This window comes from Toxorhynchites rutilus, chromosome 2, assembly GCF_029784135.1.
Source record: "Toxorhynchites rutilus septentrionalis strain SRP chromosome 2, ASM2978413v1, whole genome shotgun sequence".
In the NCBI taxonomy this organism is placed as follows: domain Eukaryota; kingdom Metazoa; phylum Arthropoda; class Insecta; order Diptera; family Culicidae; genus Toxorhynchites; species Toxorhynchites rutilus.
The window spans coordinates 31,318,282-31,330,622 of NC_073745.1; positions in this window are offsets into that span (position 1 = coordinate 31,318,282).

The window sequence follows — 12,341 nt, forward strand, 5'->3', positions numbered from 1 at the left end:
TTATACGAACGATGCCTGGAGGTGCAATTCCACTGAGGCAATACTAAATAACATGTAGCATGATATTTGATACTTGCAAGTGTTGCCATTGCCATTTCACAGCATTATTGAATAATATCCGAAGGTTTAAACAAGCGACTTTTATAATATAATAGCGTAATTCTACGTCAACAATGCGGTCGTATCTTGGACACAACCTCCTATAATTTTTTTCATGTGAGAAAGGTGTTTTCTGACTTTGAGGGGATGAATTAAAAAATCAAATTTCTCTTTTATATTCAAAAAACGAGAAATACATGCAAAAAAAACGAATAAAAAATTTTTGACGTAGGATTACGTCTTTCGGGAACATATTGGGGTACAAATTGAAAATCGAAAATCGAGAACATCGTAAAAATTGTCCAATTTCAAACGCTTATTGTTCAGTCATTTCATCATGGATTGATGAAATTTTCGCGTCAATCGATTTCGGCACTCCATAATAATTTTTTATATTGAATGAATGAATATATGTCATGAAACTAACTATCGAACAATTGAAAAATCTCAATCCCTATCATAACGGAAATATCCGCTTCTAATTGCTCGAAATTGATGACACATGCGGCGGTTCCCTAACAGAGGCATCAAAACCAAGCTGCCTGAGGGGAATCGATATTGCAAATACATAAAAGTAGGGGGAGCTTTTGTTCCCACCGAAATGTGTTCCCTAACAGAGACATCAAAACCAAGGTGCCCGAGGGAAATCGGCCTTGCAAATATATGCAAGTCGGGGGCATTTTTGCATTGAAAGTTAGGTGAGTGATACGATTCATTCTAGTAAATAAAATTTAAATTTGGAACTGTAATGTTGGTTGCTTCGTGAAATCTCTTCTCAATGACCGATCATGTATTGTGAAAAATTTAGCACAAGTGTAAGTGTAAAATTGTATATGATAGCAGTTGTGTTAAAAATGACTTAATATATGAAACGATTTATTTCAATTTTCATAAATCAAAACCAAGGTGTGTTCCCGCTCGAGAACGGGTCGTTCGGTTTAAGCTGTCTGTTTTGTTGTGTGAATAGTGAATAGTGAAGAAATATTCGAAAAAGTGATTTCCCATATGCTCTACATATAGTAATAGGTGTTTTTTTTTTAACCAAACAGTTTATTTTTATTAGGCTCATTTAGCTATTCAGCTGTAACAGAGCCGAATTCATTCGTGTACATTTTTTATCTTAAGATAACTTTTGTTGAATATTACACTGTTACCATTTTGAGGCGTAAGAGTATCGCTATCTATCGATAAACATTTGTTTTATCTATAACACAGTAGCCGTTTAGGCACAAGAGAATTCCTATTCTATCGATGCACATCACATGTCCCCTTTTTCCGGCGTAAGAATATTGCTATTGTTCGAATGTTCACAGTTGGGCTGTTCACAGATATGAGGCTTCCTTTGTTGCGTTATTAATAGTGCCAATTTCCGATGCAGCAGACCGAAAATGTGAGCGGAAAGGGACTGGGATTACCGACACATGATGATTGTTGCGTGGACATAGTTGCTAGAATAACACACTATGATGGTCAGTTGAGGGGCCCTGAGTTATGAGCTCATGATCGTTCGCTTAGTAGCGGACACGCAACCAATCAGGCTACGAAGTAGGGGGTCTGTGTTGTTAATCCTATTAAAATTCGCATCGGGTTGAATAAACACTCAGAAAGTAAAAATTATAAAACAAAATTATCTTTTCCATTTCAAATATGTTTTCTCTATATTAAAATAACATGTTCTTACTGAGGAGAAAAATTTATAATTGTGTTCGGTATTGGTAATTATCTTAAATTACATTGGTGAGTTTTTTTTCTTTATTTCATCCATACATAACACAGGAGGCATGTCGTCTAAGGCCTCAGAGAGCGGTTTACATTATCTCTTTCCACTTCAGCATCTTCTATCTAATACGCACTACCCAACGACTGTTTACCATACTCCTGTCATCATCACTCGGTAAACACTGGTGGAGTGAACAAACAATACCCAACAACCAACCCTTTTTAGGGCCACCAAATTATTTAACGATGTAATTCTCGAAATATATCCAAAATCCACAGATATCCTATCGGAATCCTGCGTCAACTATGCGGTCGTGTCTCGGACACAACACTCCTGCGACTTTTTTTTTTGACTCGATTATATACAGTGAAAAGAAATCAGAAACTGTATATGATCGAGTCCGCGCTGTATTTGAGAAAAGGGTCTGGGAAAAGTTATGTACTAAAAAGAGTATTGTATGGGGAAATGGAATTAATCCAATAATAGAAATAGTAGAAATAGTTATTCGAGACATCCCAAAACACACTTTTGAGATTATATTCATTTGATAGAGAATATTTTTATCTATTTTCATCCACATTTTTGTTGGTTGAAAAAGGGTTTGAGAAAAGTTAAAGGCGAAAACGTGTACAAGTTGGTGTCTGGAAAAATCGTAAATGAAGTCACGATTATTTTTTTTTGACATTTTTTCTGGACACGAACTTATACACGTTTTGGTCTATAATTTTCCTCAAACCCTTTTCCGACGAAAGAAAATTGGGCTGGAGATAGATAAAAATATTCTTTATCAAATTAGTATAATGTATTATATTTTCGGGTGTGCCGAACAACTTTTTTTTTATTTTTTTAGGCTTATAACTTTTTTCAAACCTCTATCTCAAATATGAAACTTTTTTTGAAGATAAATGAAACAATCGTCTATCGAATGAGTATTTTTCAAAAATGCGATGTCGGCTGTTTCAAATAATTTTTCATGATTTTCTAAATTTGGTACATTCTACCTGTTCATGGTTTAGACTATAACTTTTCTCTGATTTTATGTAGGAGGGTTAAATTTTGGTAGAATAGAGATAAAAAAAATCTCTTTCGAATAATTATAGTGACGAAGAAGTAAATACTATGGATTCGTGATGAATTTCCCATTTATCACGATTGAAATAACTCATGAGCGTGAAGTAACTTGCATGCAATTGTAATGCCAAATGGCAGTATATCTGCTTTTTTGATGCTCACAGGCCTCACATCAACATTATTAATGCATATAAACATGAATCAAAATGAGCATTTATGAAAGTCCTATATTCGCATTTAGTGCTACCATAAAATGCTTGCAAAAATTAGGATAAAACATATGACATATAAAAAAAACTAGAAGTGGGTTATATCTTTGATAAAAGCGCAAGGTGGACGTAGGACTAACGTTGACTCAGCAATCAATAAGTAACAAGCATATAATTCTTAGACATTTCATCTTTCGAATAAAGTGATTACCACTTCGTTTAGACGGAAAAGAATAATTTACGCTCAAGTGGGGAATCGAAAATGCTCGGAAATGCCTTGCGCAAACAGTATCCACTCCCCAAGCCCCGACAATTGGAATCATCGTTGATCTGGAGCATGATTATTAACGCTTGAGAAGGAATGGATTCCTCCTCGGAATTACACAGCGGAAATAAGACTCCCTTCCCAACAATTCCAACCTCCCAATAACGACGATCGATTGCAGCATTCGTAAACAAATAATTTTGTAACGCTACTTTTATGAATGTGATTCCTGCGATGTGTAATATAATATCCACTTTGATCATATCCACTACACCATATCATAGCATATCAAATCCGTAGTCAATCCGAGTACAAAAGTACCCGCTGCTTGCATCTAATTCGTTATGCCGATTCCCCCTGGCTCCATGGTTTTGAAGTCGGTGTTAGGGAAACATCCATCCATTCCAGCGATCGTACCTCAATCGTTGCGCAATCATAACTGAGTGGATTTCCGAGCGACACTCACTTATATACCGATTGGTGTGATTTCAATAGCCTGTTTTGAAAGCAATTTTAAGGCTATTGAAACAAATTTTTTAATCAAAAAGTAGCAAGCATATAACACGTAGACATTTTATCTTTCGAATGAAGTGTTTATCATATTATTTCGTTCAGTTGTTTAGGAGCTATTAACGCTCAAAATCTCGTTCTCCGGCGTAACGCTTTCGTTTTCGAAAGTTTGAACTTACACACCAGTATAGAAATGAACGACATAGTCCTACGTCAAAATTGTTATGGAGTGCCGAAATCGATTGACGCAAAAATCTCGTCAGTTCAATTTTCACAATTTTCACGATGTGCTCGATTATTGATTTTCAATTTACAGGGTTTTCCATTTCGGGCTTCCGAAAGTATACAGCCCTGCGCTGACAACCGTTTAACATAGCTGTCAACCAAAGTGTCATATCGTTAGTTGAATGTCTGCCATTTTACAATATGGATCGTTTTAGCATCGCACAACGTGTTAATTTTGTTAAATTATACTATAAAAATGATGAAAATCCGGCAAATGTTTTTCGAGCATTACGGACGGATTTTGGTCGTCATGGACGGCCTACAGAGCACACAATCGCTAATGTAGTGCGTAAATTCGAACAAACTGGATCCGTAGCAGATATTGTGAAACCTATGCATCATCGTAATGTGCGTTCGGCCGAAAATATTGCTGCTGTTGCTGCCAGTGTGGTGGATGACCCGAATGTTTCGATTCCACGGCGTGCTCAGCAATTGGGCTTGTCAAACACATCATTGTGGCGAATTTTGCATTTGGACTTGCACCTACATCTATATAAAGTACAACTGGTACAAAAATTAGAGCGTGGTGACCATGGAATGCGTCGGGCATACGTCGATTGGGTGGAGCCGATCTGGCGTGGAGGTAACATCCATACTTCTCACGCTCAAGATCACGAGTTCAATTCTCACTCCCGACATTCTTCCAAAATGGAAGGTAAAAGTGACGAACCAGCCAGAAGCGTTGAAAGTCACTATAATACAGAAAAAAAAAAAAAAAAAAAATACGTCGATTGGGTGAACGAACAACAGCAGCAAAATGCTGAATTTTCGCATCAAATTTTCTTCAGCGATGAGGCACATTTCGAGCTCGGTGGCTATGTGAACACCCAAAATTTCCGTATATGGGGCTCAGAAAATCCACACGTGATTGTTGAGAGGCCATTGCATCCGCCAAAAGTCACTGTTTGGTGCGCATTATGGTCTGATGGAGTCATCGGGCCGTATTTCTTTGAAAATGAGGACGGCGAGACGGTAGCTGTGAATGGTGAGCGCTATGGCCGCATGTTAACCGATTTTTTTTTTGCCACAAATTGAAGATATGGATACGGATGACATTTGGTTTCAGCAGTACGGCGCCACGTGCCACACAACACGACCGAACATGGCCATATTGCGAACGAAATTTGAGGGGCGCATAATTCCGCGTTTTGGTGATGCCAACTGGCCGGACAGATCATGCGATTTGAACCCGCTAGACTTTTTTTTGTGGGGTTATGCGAAAGACCGTGTCTATGCTAACTCTCCGCAAACTCTTGGACATTTGAAAGACAACATTCGTGAAGTTATGACCGAGATACCGCCCCAAATGTGCCGAAAAGTCATCGAAAATTACCTGTTCCGGATCAAGGTGTGCGAGGAAGCCCTAGGTGGACATTTGAATGATGTTGTATTTCACACATAATGGCATAAACCAAACTTTAATTTGAAATAAAAGTTTAATCGAAATTCGAATTCTAAGTGTGTTTTATTTCAATTTACTTTCGGAATTTAAAGTTGGAAAACCCTGTATATCCCAATATGTTCCCGAAAGACGTAATACTACGTCAAAATCGCGGATACTTCCTTAATCATTTTAAGACAAATTGGAAATTGGGGGGAGCAAAGGAAATCGGGGTTTTCGAAATTTTTTTTTTTTTTATGCCAAATGTCTTAAAACGTGAAACGTCGAGATCTTGTGTCATCTCGAATTTTTTTTTGTCAAAAATCGGCACTCTGGGACGGAATACGAAACGAAAAGTATGGTTTTGGGCGCCAATAAAAATAATTATCTTGATTTTTCATTCGCAACTTGCTACGAAATGTTGTTTTGCACAATAATATACCCTATGCAAAATATTAGCTCATTCGGATTTCATTTACTGGTGTCGCAGACGTTAAAATTTGAGTTTTTTGAAAACCGAAAAACCACCGGAAATCGAGACTTGAAAAAAATGATGTCAAATGTCTTAAAATTGCATGACACACGTTAAGATTTACAGTTATCTAAAAAAAAAGTTTTTCGAAAATCGATTTTACAGGCGGAAAACGACCAAGTACCAAAAAAAACATTTTTTTCACAAAAAAAAAATTCGAGAAAAAAAACTCGACGAGTAATGCAACTTTAACACATTTGGCATCAAATTTTTTTTTTTAAACCTCGATTTTCGGTGAAATTTTGTTTTTAAAAAAAAACTCAAATTATAACGTTTGTGGCACCAGTAGATGAAGTCCGAATGAGCTAATATTTTGCATAGGGTACACTGAACTCGCTTTTTACTCGGTTTTTTTATACGCGGTTTTATTTTACGCAACTTTTTTCAAGCGGTTTTTGGGTTTTACACGGTTTATTTTTACGCGGATTTCGGAATTCACGCGGTTTTTTTTACGCGGCACGTATCAACCGAGAAAAAAATCAATATGCTAACTGATGGGACTTTTCATCAATAAAGTTTGTATTTCATCACTGATTAGTAGCTGAGAAATAAAAGGATATACAGATATCATGATTGTAGCATGTAAAAAAAACAGTAAATCAATTGTTAGACTATGGGTTGCATTTTAAACTAATAATTCGCAGTTTGTTAGACTGTTACACGGATTTGGAAAACTACCCGGTTTATTTTTACGCGACTATTTTGGAATTTATGCTGTTTTTTACACGGATTTTGGAAATTACGCGGATTTTGTAATTTACGTGGTTTTTATTTACGCGGAACATATCCCCCGCGTAAAAAGCGACTCCAGTGTATATTATCGTGCAAATCAACATTTCGTAGCATTTCGTTTATCTAAATAAATGCAGTGTATATCTATATTCCAAAATTCTGAATACCCTTCCATATCCGCACTAGCACAAACAATCTCGTATGGTGCTCTTCTTTATCATAGCACACCTCGATACAAAGGGCTTCCTCTCTTTGTATAGAGCTGTGTGTGTATGTTTGTGAAATCAGCATTAGACATGAATTATATCCGCTCGTTGTGTTATGCTAGCTCACTCGCATCCAGGGTTGCCAATAATATTTTTCAAAAAACTGGAAGATTGCTCTCAAAAAAACTGGAAGAAAACTGGATCTCGTTTTATTTTAAGAAGATCGGTTTTGATTCATCTGAAATGATTTTTTTACCCATTTCAATGCTTGAGAAATAGAATTTCCTTCGGAGCTTCGTGTAAAGTTATGTTCGAGTGGTGGGAAAAATCATTTTGATCTGTTCGAAGGATATAACCAATTGATGGTTGATTTCATCATTTTATGAACTACAAATAAATACTATGTAGTTCATAAAATCAACCATTACCACTGCCATTACCTGATCTTATCCCTTGAGCGAACCAAAATTACATTTCCTACCACTCGAACATTAGTGTGAAAGAATATTTGAGGATATTTTTCTCTAGAATCTTTAGAACATACGGTTTTATTTGGCTTACACTTTAAAAATCCCGTAGTTATTACGTCATGTTCATAAAATAGTTGATAAAAGATGTCGAGAAAACTGCTCGACAATGTGATTAAAGAAGGGGACATGGTTTCTGGTTATAGATCACTGCATCGAACCAAACCTCAATCCTCTCTTCTTTTTCTTCTAATGCTAATTTTGACATTTCTGTCGTGTTTCTTTTTACCATCTTTGTTACTATCTTTTCCAAATCACGGAGAATGTAGACTAAAATAAATCCATAAATCAATGCATGGTGCCTAACCTTACTTTCTATTTGGCGTTTTTGCGTAGTTTATTTCAGCTCCTATTCGTTAACATTTTAAAGAGACCTGTAGTATTGCAACAAATGAGAGCTCAAACGAAACACGCTGAACTGCCATTGCCGTGCACTGATTTCTGCTGCAATCTATGTATAAGAATTCTGGAATATGTTTTGATTAAGTTCCACAAAAGTATTCCACATTCACATTCATTACCAAAACAACATTACTCGATTATTACTTTGATATTGAAGTTATCAAATTGGGGTATTGAAAAGAGATTTTTCTCTCCAATTACTTGGTCTTATTCTTTGGTATTTTACTCTTATATCAGGCTCGTCCAAACCAAATTTTGGTATCAAGATCAAATTGAGGTATCTTTAAGTATTTCTTCCTGCTAAAGGAAGTTTTTTTTGAAAAAAATATACATAGTATACAAACTTGCAAAATAAACAATATAGTGCATGTGTATTTTTTGCAAAGTATGCATTTCTCATTTTATTACGAACTATGCGTCAAATAAGAAAGCTTAGACCATGCGTACTATTAATGCTTTTAGAACTGAAAATCCTTTGAGTGACCATGAGCATATTCTAAACTTTAGATTTGATTTAGAAGAACTAGAACATTCTGATATTCATATAAATTCAAAGACTGCTTGGGTAGACACTACACGCACTGTGCGCGAACCGAATTGAATTCTGAAGTGTAAGCAAAAGCAAAATAACACAGTAAGAAAAGAAAGATCTATTCAAGATCTATCAAGGTGTAAAATTGATCGAACGATAAATGTCACAAAACAAAATTGTCGAAGGGATAGGATGAGGGAGGGATAATATCGATACATTTATTTTACATAAAATGGATAAAACTGAAGCACACATATAAAAAACTAGAAAAAACTGGATAATATTTGAACAAACTGGAAGATTTTGGGATTTAACTGTTTGACTGGATCGAGAGAAAAAAAACTGGAAGATTCCAGTTTAAACTGGAACATTGGCAACGCTGCTCGCATCTGTGTTCTATTCATTCTGTTCTTTTTTGGTTTCCGCCTCTAGCCCTGAGAAGGGCCCTTGTGGAAAGAAACCCTATTCCACACTCTTCCTTCACCCGACAAGAAAACAATTCTCTCCCGCTCGACGCTCTGCGGCAACCATGTTGCTTCGATGACCGCCAAATGTGAAGTGGTGTGGCTTCAAATCGTGGATGGCTTATTGAAACCAAATATGTTGAAAACGGGCAGAAACGAATGTATCAGTTGCTCGTTATTGACAGCTCTGTTCGGGAATGCACACGAATCGGCAGAACAAATGTATGGGAAAAAGAGAATGCTTCCAGTTTTTATTAATTTAAACTGTTTAGGCATTAGTGGATTGTACTGTATAGTGTATCAAACGAATCATAGAGAATTCCGATTCCATTGGTATGCAAAGTATCAGAATTTGTTCGCTGTGAAAATAGTTATTAACGTTAACTTTATTTCACAAAAACGTGACCTGTTTTCTGATTTGGCACCCTTCCTGAAAGACGTAGTTCTACGTCAAAAAAATCACAGGAGGGTTGTGTCCGAGACACGACCGCATAGTTGACGTAGGATTCCGTTAGGATATCTGTTGATGTTGGATATGTTTGAAGAATTACATCGTTAAACTCTTTGATAGTGATCCGGTGGCCCTGAAAAGAGCCGTTTTGTTTGGTTGTTGGATATTGTTGGTTCACTCCACCAGTGTTTACCGAGTGATGATGACAGAAGGATGGTAAACAGTCGTGGGATAGTGCGTATCAGATAAAAGATACTATCAGATGTGATACTAGACGAGATACCTCCTGTGTTATGTATGGATGAAATAAAGAGAAAAAAAGCTCACCAATGTAATATAAAATAATTACCAATACCGAACACAATTATCAATTTTTCTCATCAGTGAAAACATGTTACTTTAATATAGAGAAAACATATTTGAAATGGAAAGGTAATTTTCTTTTATAATTTTTACTTTCTGAGTGTTTATTCAACCCAATGCGAATTTTAACTGGACTAACAACACCTAATTCTATATGTAGAGCATATGGGAAATCACTTTTTCTAATATTCCATCACTTTTCCAATCTTTCTCGATGTATAAACTGTCCTTGGGTGAAAACGAACACAACAAAACAGACAGCTTAAACCAAACGATCCGTTCTCGAGCGGGAGCACACCTTGGTTTGTTTTTAAGAAAATTGAAATAAATCGTTTTTAATATCAAGTCATTTCACAACTGCTACCATAAAGAATTTTACACTTATACTTGTGCTAAATTTTTCACAATACACGATCGGTCATTAATATGAAATTCCACGAAGCAACCAACTTTAAAGCTTCAAATTTAAATTTTATTTGCTAGAATTAATCGTATCACTCACCTTACTTGCAATATAAAAATGCCCCCGACTTGCATATATTTGCAATGCCAATTTCCCTCGGGCACCTTGGTTGGTCTCTGTTAGGCGGCTCGCACACCGGAACAATAAGCAACTAACAACTATCAACATGCAATAAGCAATATTATCGTCAATGGGTTTTTTCCATTTAATTTTTGTTGATCTCGCACACCAACGCAATACGATATCGCTATCGCCTTTGTAGAGCTAGCAACACAACGTGTCGGTTGAAAAGCAACTTATCGCCCATAATTTGGCAAATTTCGTTCATTAGGCAGGTTGTTTGCATAATGTCAGGCGTTTTATTGCTTTGGTAAACGAAGCAAAACAAAATATGTTGCCTGTTGCATATTGCGTATTGCAGCATGCTAGTTGCCTAAGGCGGCTCGCACACCGGAGCAATAAGCAATTAGCAACTATCAACATGCAATAAGCAATATTATCGCCAATGGATTTTTCCATTTGATTTTTGGTGATCTCGCGCACCGACGCAATACGATATCGCTATCGCCTTTACAAAGCAACACATATCGCTAGCAACACGACGTGTCGGTTGAAGAGCAACTTATCGCTCATAATTTGACAAGTTTCATACATTAAGTAGATTGTTTGCATAATGTCAGGCGTTATTATTGCTCTGGTATGCGAAGAACAACAAAATATGTTGCCTGTAGCATATTGCGTATTGCAGCTTGCTAGTTGCTTGTTGCTCCGGTGTGCGGTGTGCCGCCTTAAGGAACACTTTTCGGTGAGAACAAAAGCACCCCTACTTTCATGTATTTGCAATGTCGATTTCCTCCAGGCAACTTGGTTTTAATGTCTCTGTTAGGGAATACATTTCGGTAGGAACAAAAGTTCCCTCTACTTTTATGTATTTTCAATGTCGATTTCCCCCAGACAGCTTGGTTTTGATGTCTCTGTTAGGGAACACATTTCTGTAGGAGCAAAAGCTCCCTCTACTTTTATGTATTTGCAATGCCGATTTCCCCTTGGCAGCTTGGTTTTGATGTCTCTGTTAGGGACCCGCGCATGTGTCGTCAATTTCGACCAATCAGAAGTAGGTATTTCCGTCAAGAAAGGGGTTTAGATTTTTCAATTATTCGTTAGTTAGTTACATGATATATATTGTTTTATTCAAGGTGAAAAATTGTTATAGAGTACCGAAATCGTTTGATGCAAAAATCTCCTCAATCCATCATGAAATGACTGAGCAATAAGCGCTTGAAATTGGACATTTTTTCACGATGCGGTCGATTTTCGTTTTTCAATTTGTACCCCCATATGTTCCCGAAAGACGTAATCCTACGTCAAAATGTATTTGTAACGGAGCGCTGGAGTGCCTATTCATTGTTTTCAAGGATAGGTAAGTTTGTAGTAGACTACGGATCATTTCCCAACTTCATTATAGTTTTCGTTCATATTCAATTAATAATAAAAATATTACATTAGACCACTATCCAGCGATAACGCGCCCAGACTCTGCCGTAATCGAAGAACATTAACCAACAGTCTGGGTTCTTCTTCTGACCGGGGTAGCCTAGCCAAGGCGGTAGCTTTACCCATTAGATACAGCGATGTTTCGCGCGCAGCTCGTGCATCTGCAAGCAAGTCCAAGTCCAAGTCAGTCACTCGTGTTCCAGTGGAATGGAAAATTGCAATTTATTTGCTGCAATTTCACAACGTTTCGCGCATTTCGACTCTGTCAATCACGACGAATCTGCCGGAGTGAGCAACGCGTAAAAATCACTATATAATTGACTTCGACGCCGCTACCCAAAACCGATTGCGCTACCGTGTCATGATGCATGTGGGGATGGTAATTTATCGAATGCTGGGCTATTTCGTTCTTGTGCCTGGTTTTTGTTTCTGCTAACTCATCTGCATGACTCGCGCGCTGCATCGTCATCATCATCATCATCGTCGTCGTTGTATCTTGCTGCTCTCGCAGAGGTGACTCCCATTCCCGAGTGATTACTCTGACCGCAGCACGCCCAGGTCGGTCGGTCGGTCATTGGTAATGGGGTGCGGAGGAAATGGTAAAAAAACGAGTTTTGTTTTTCGCTGTCAGAACC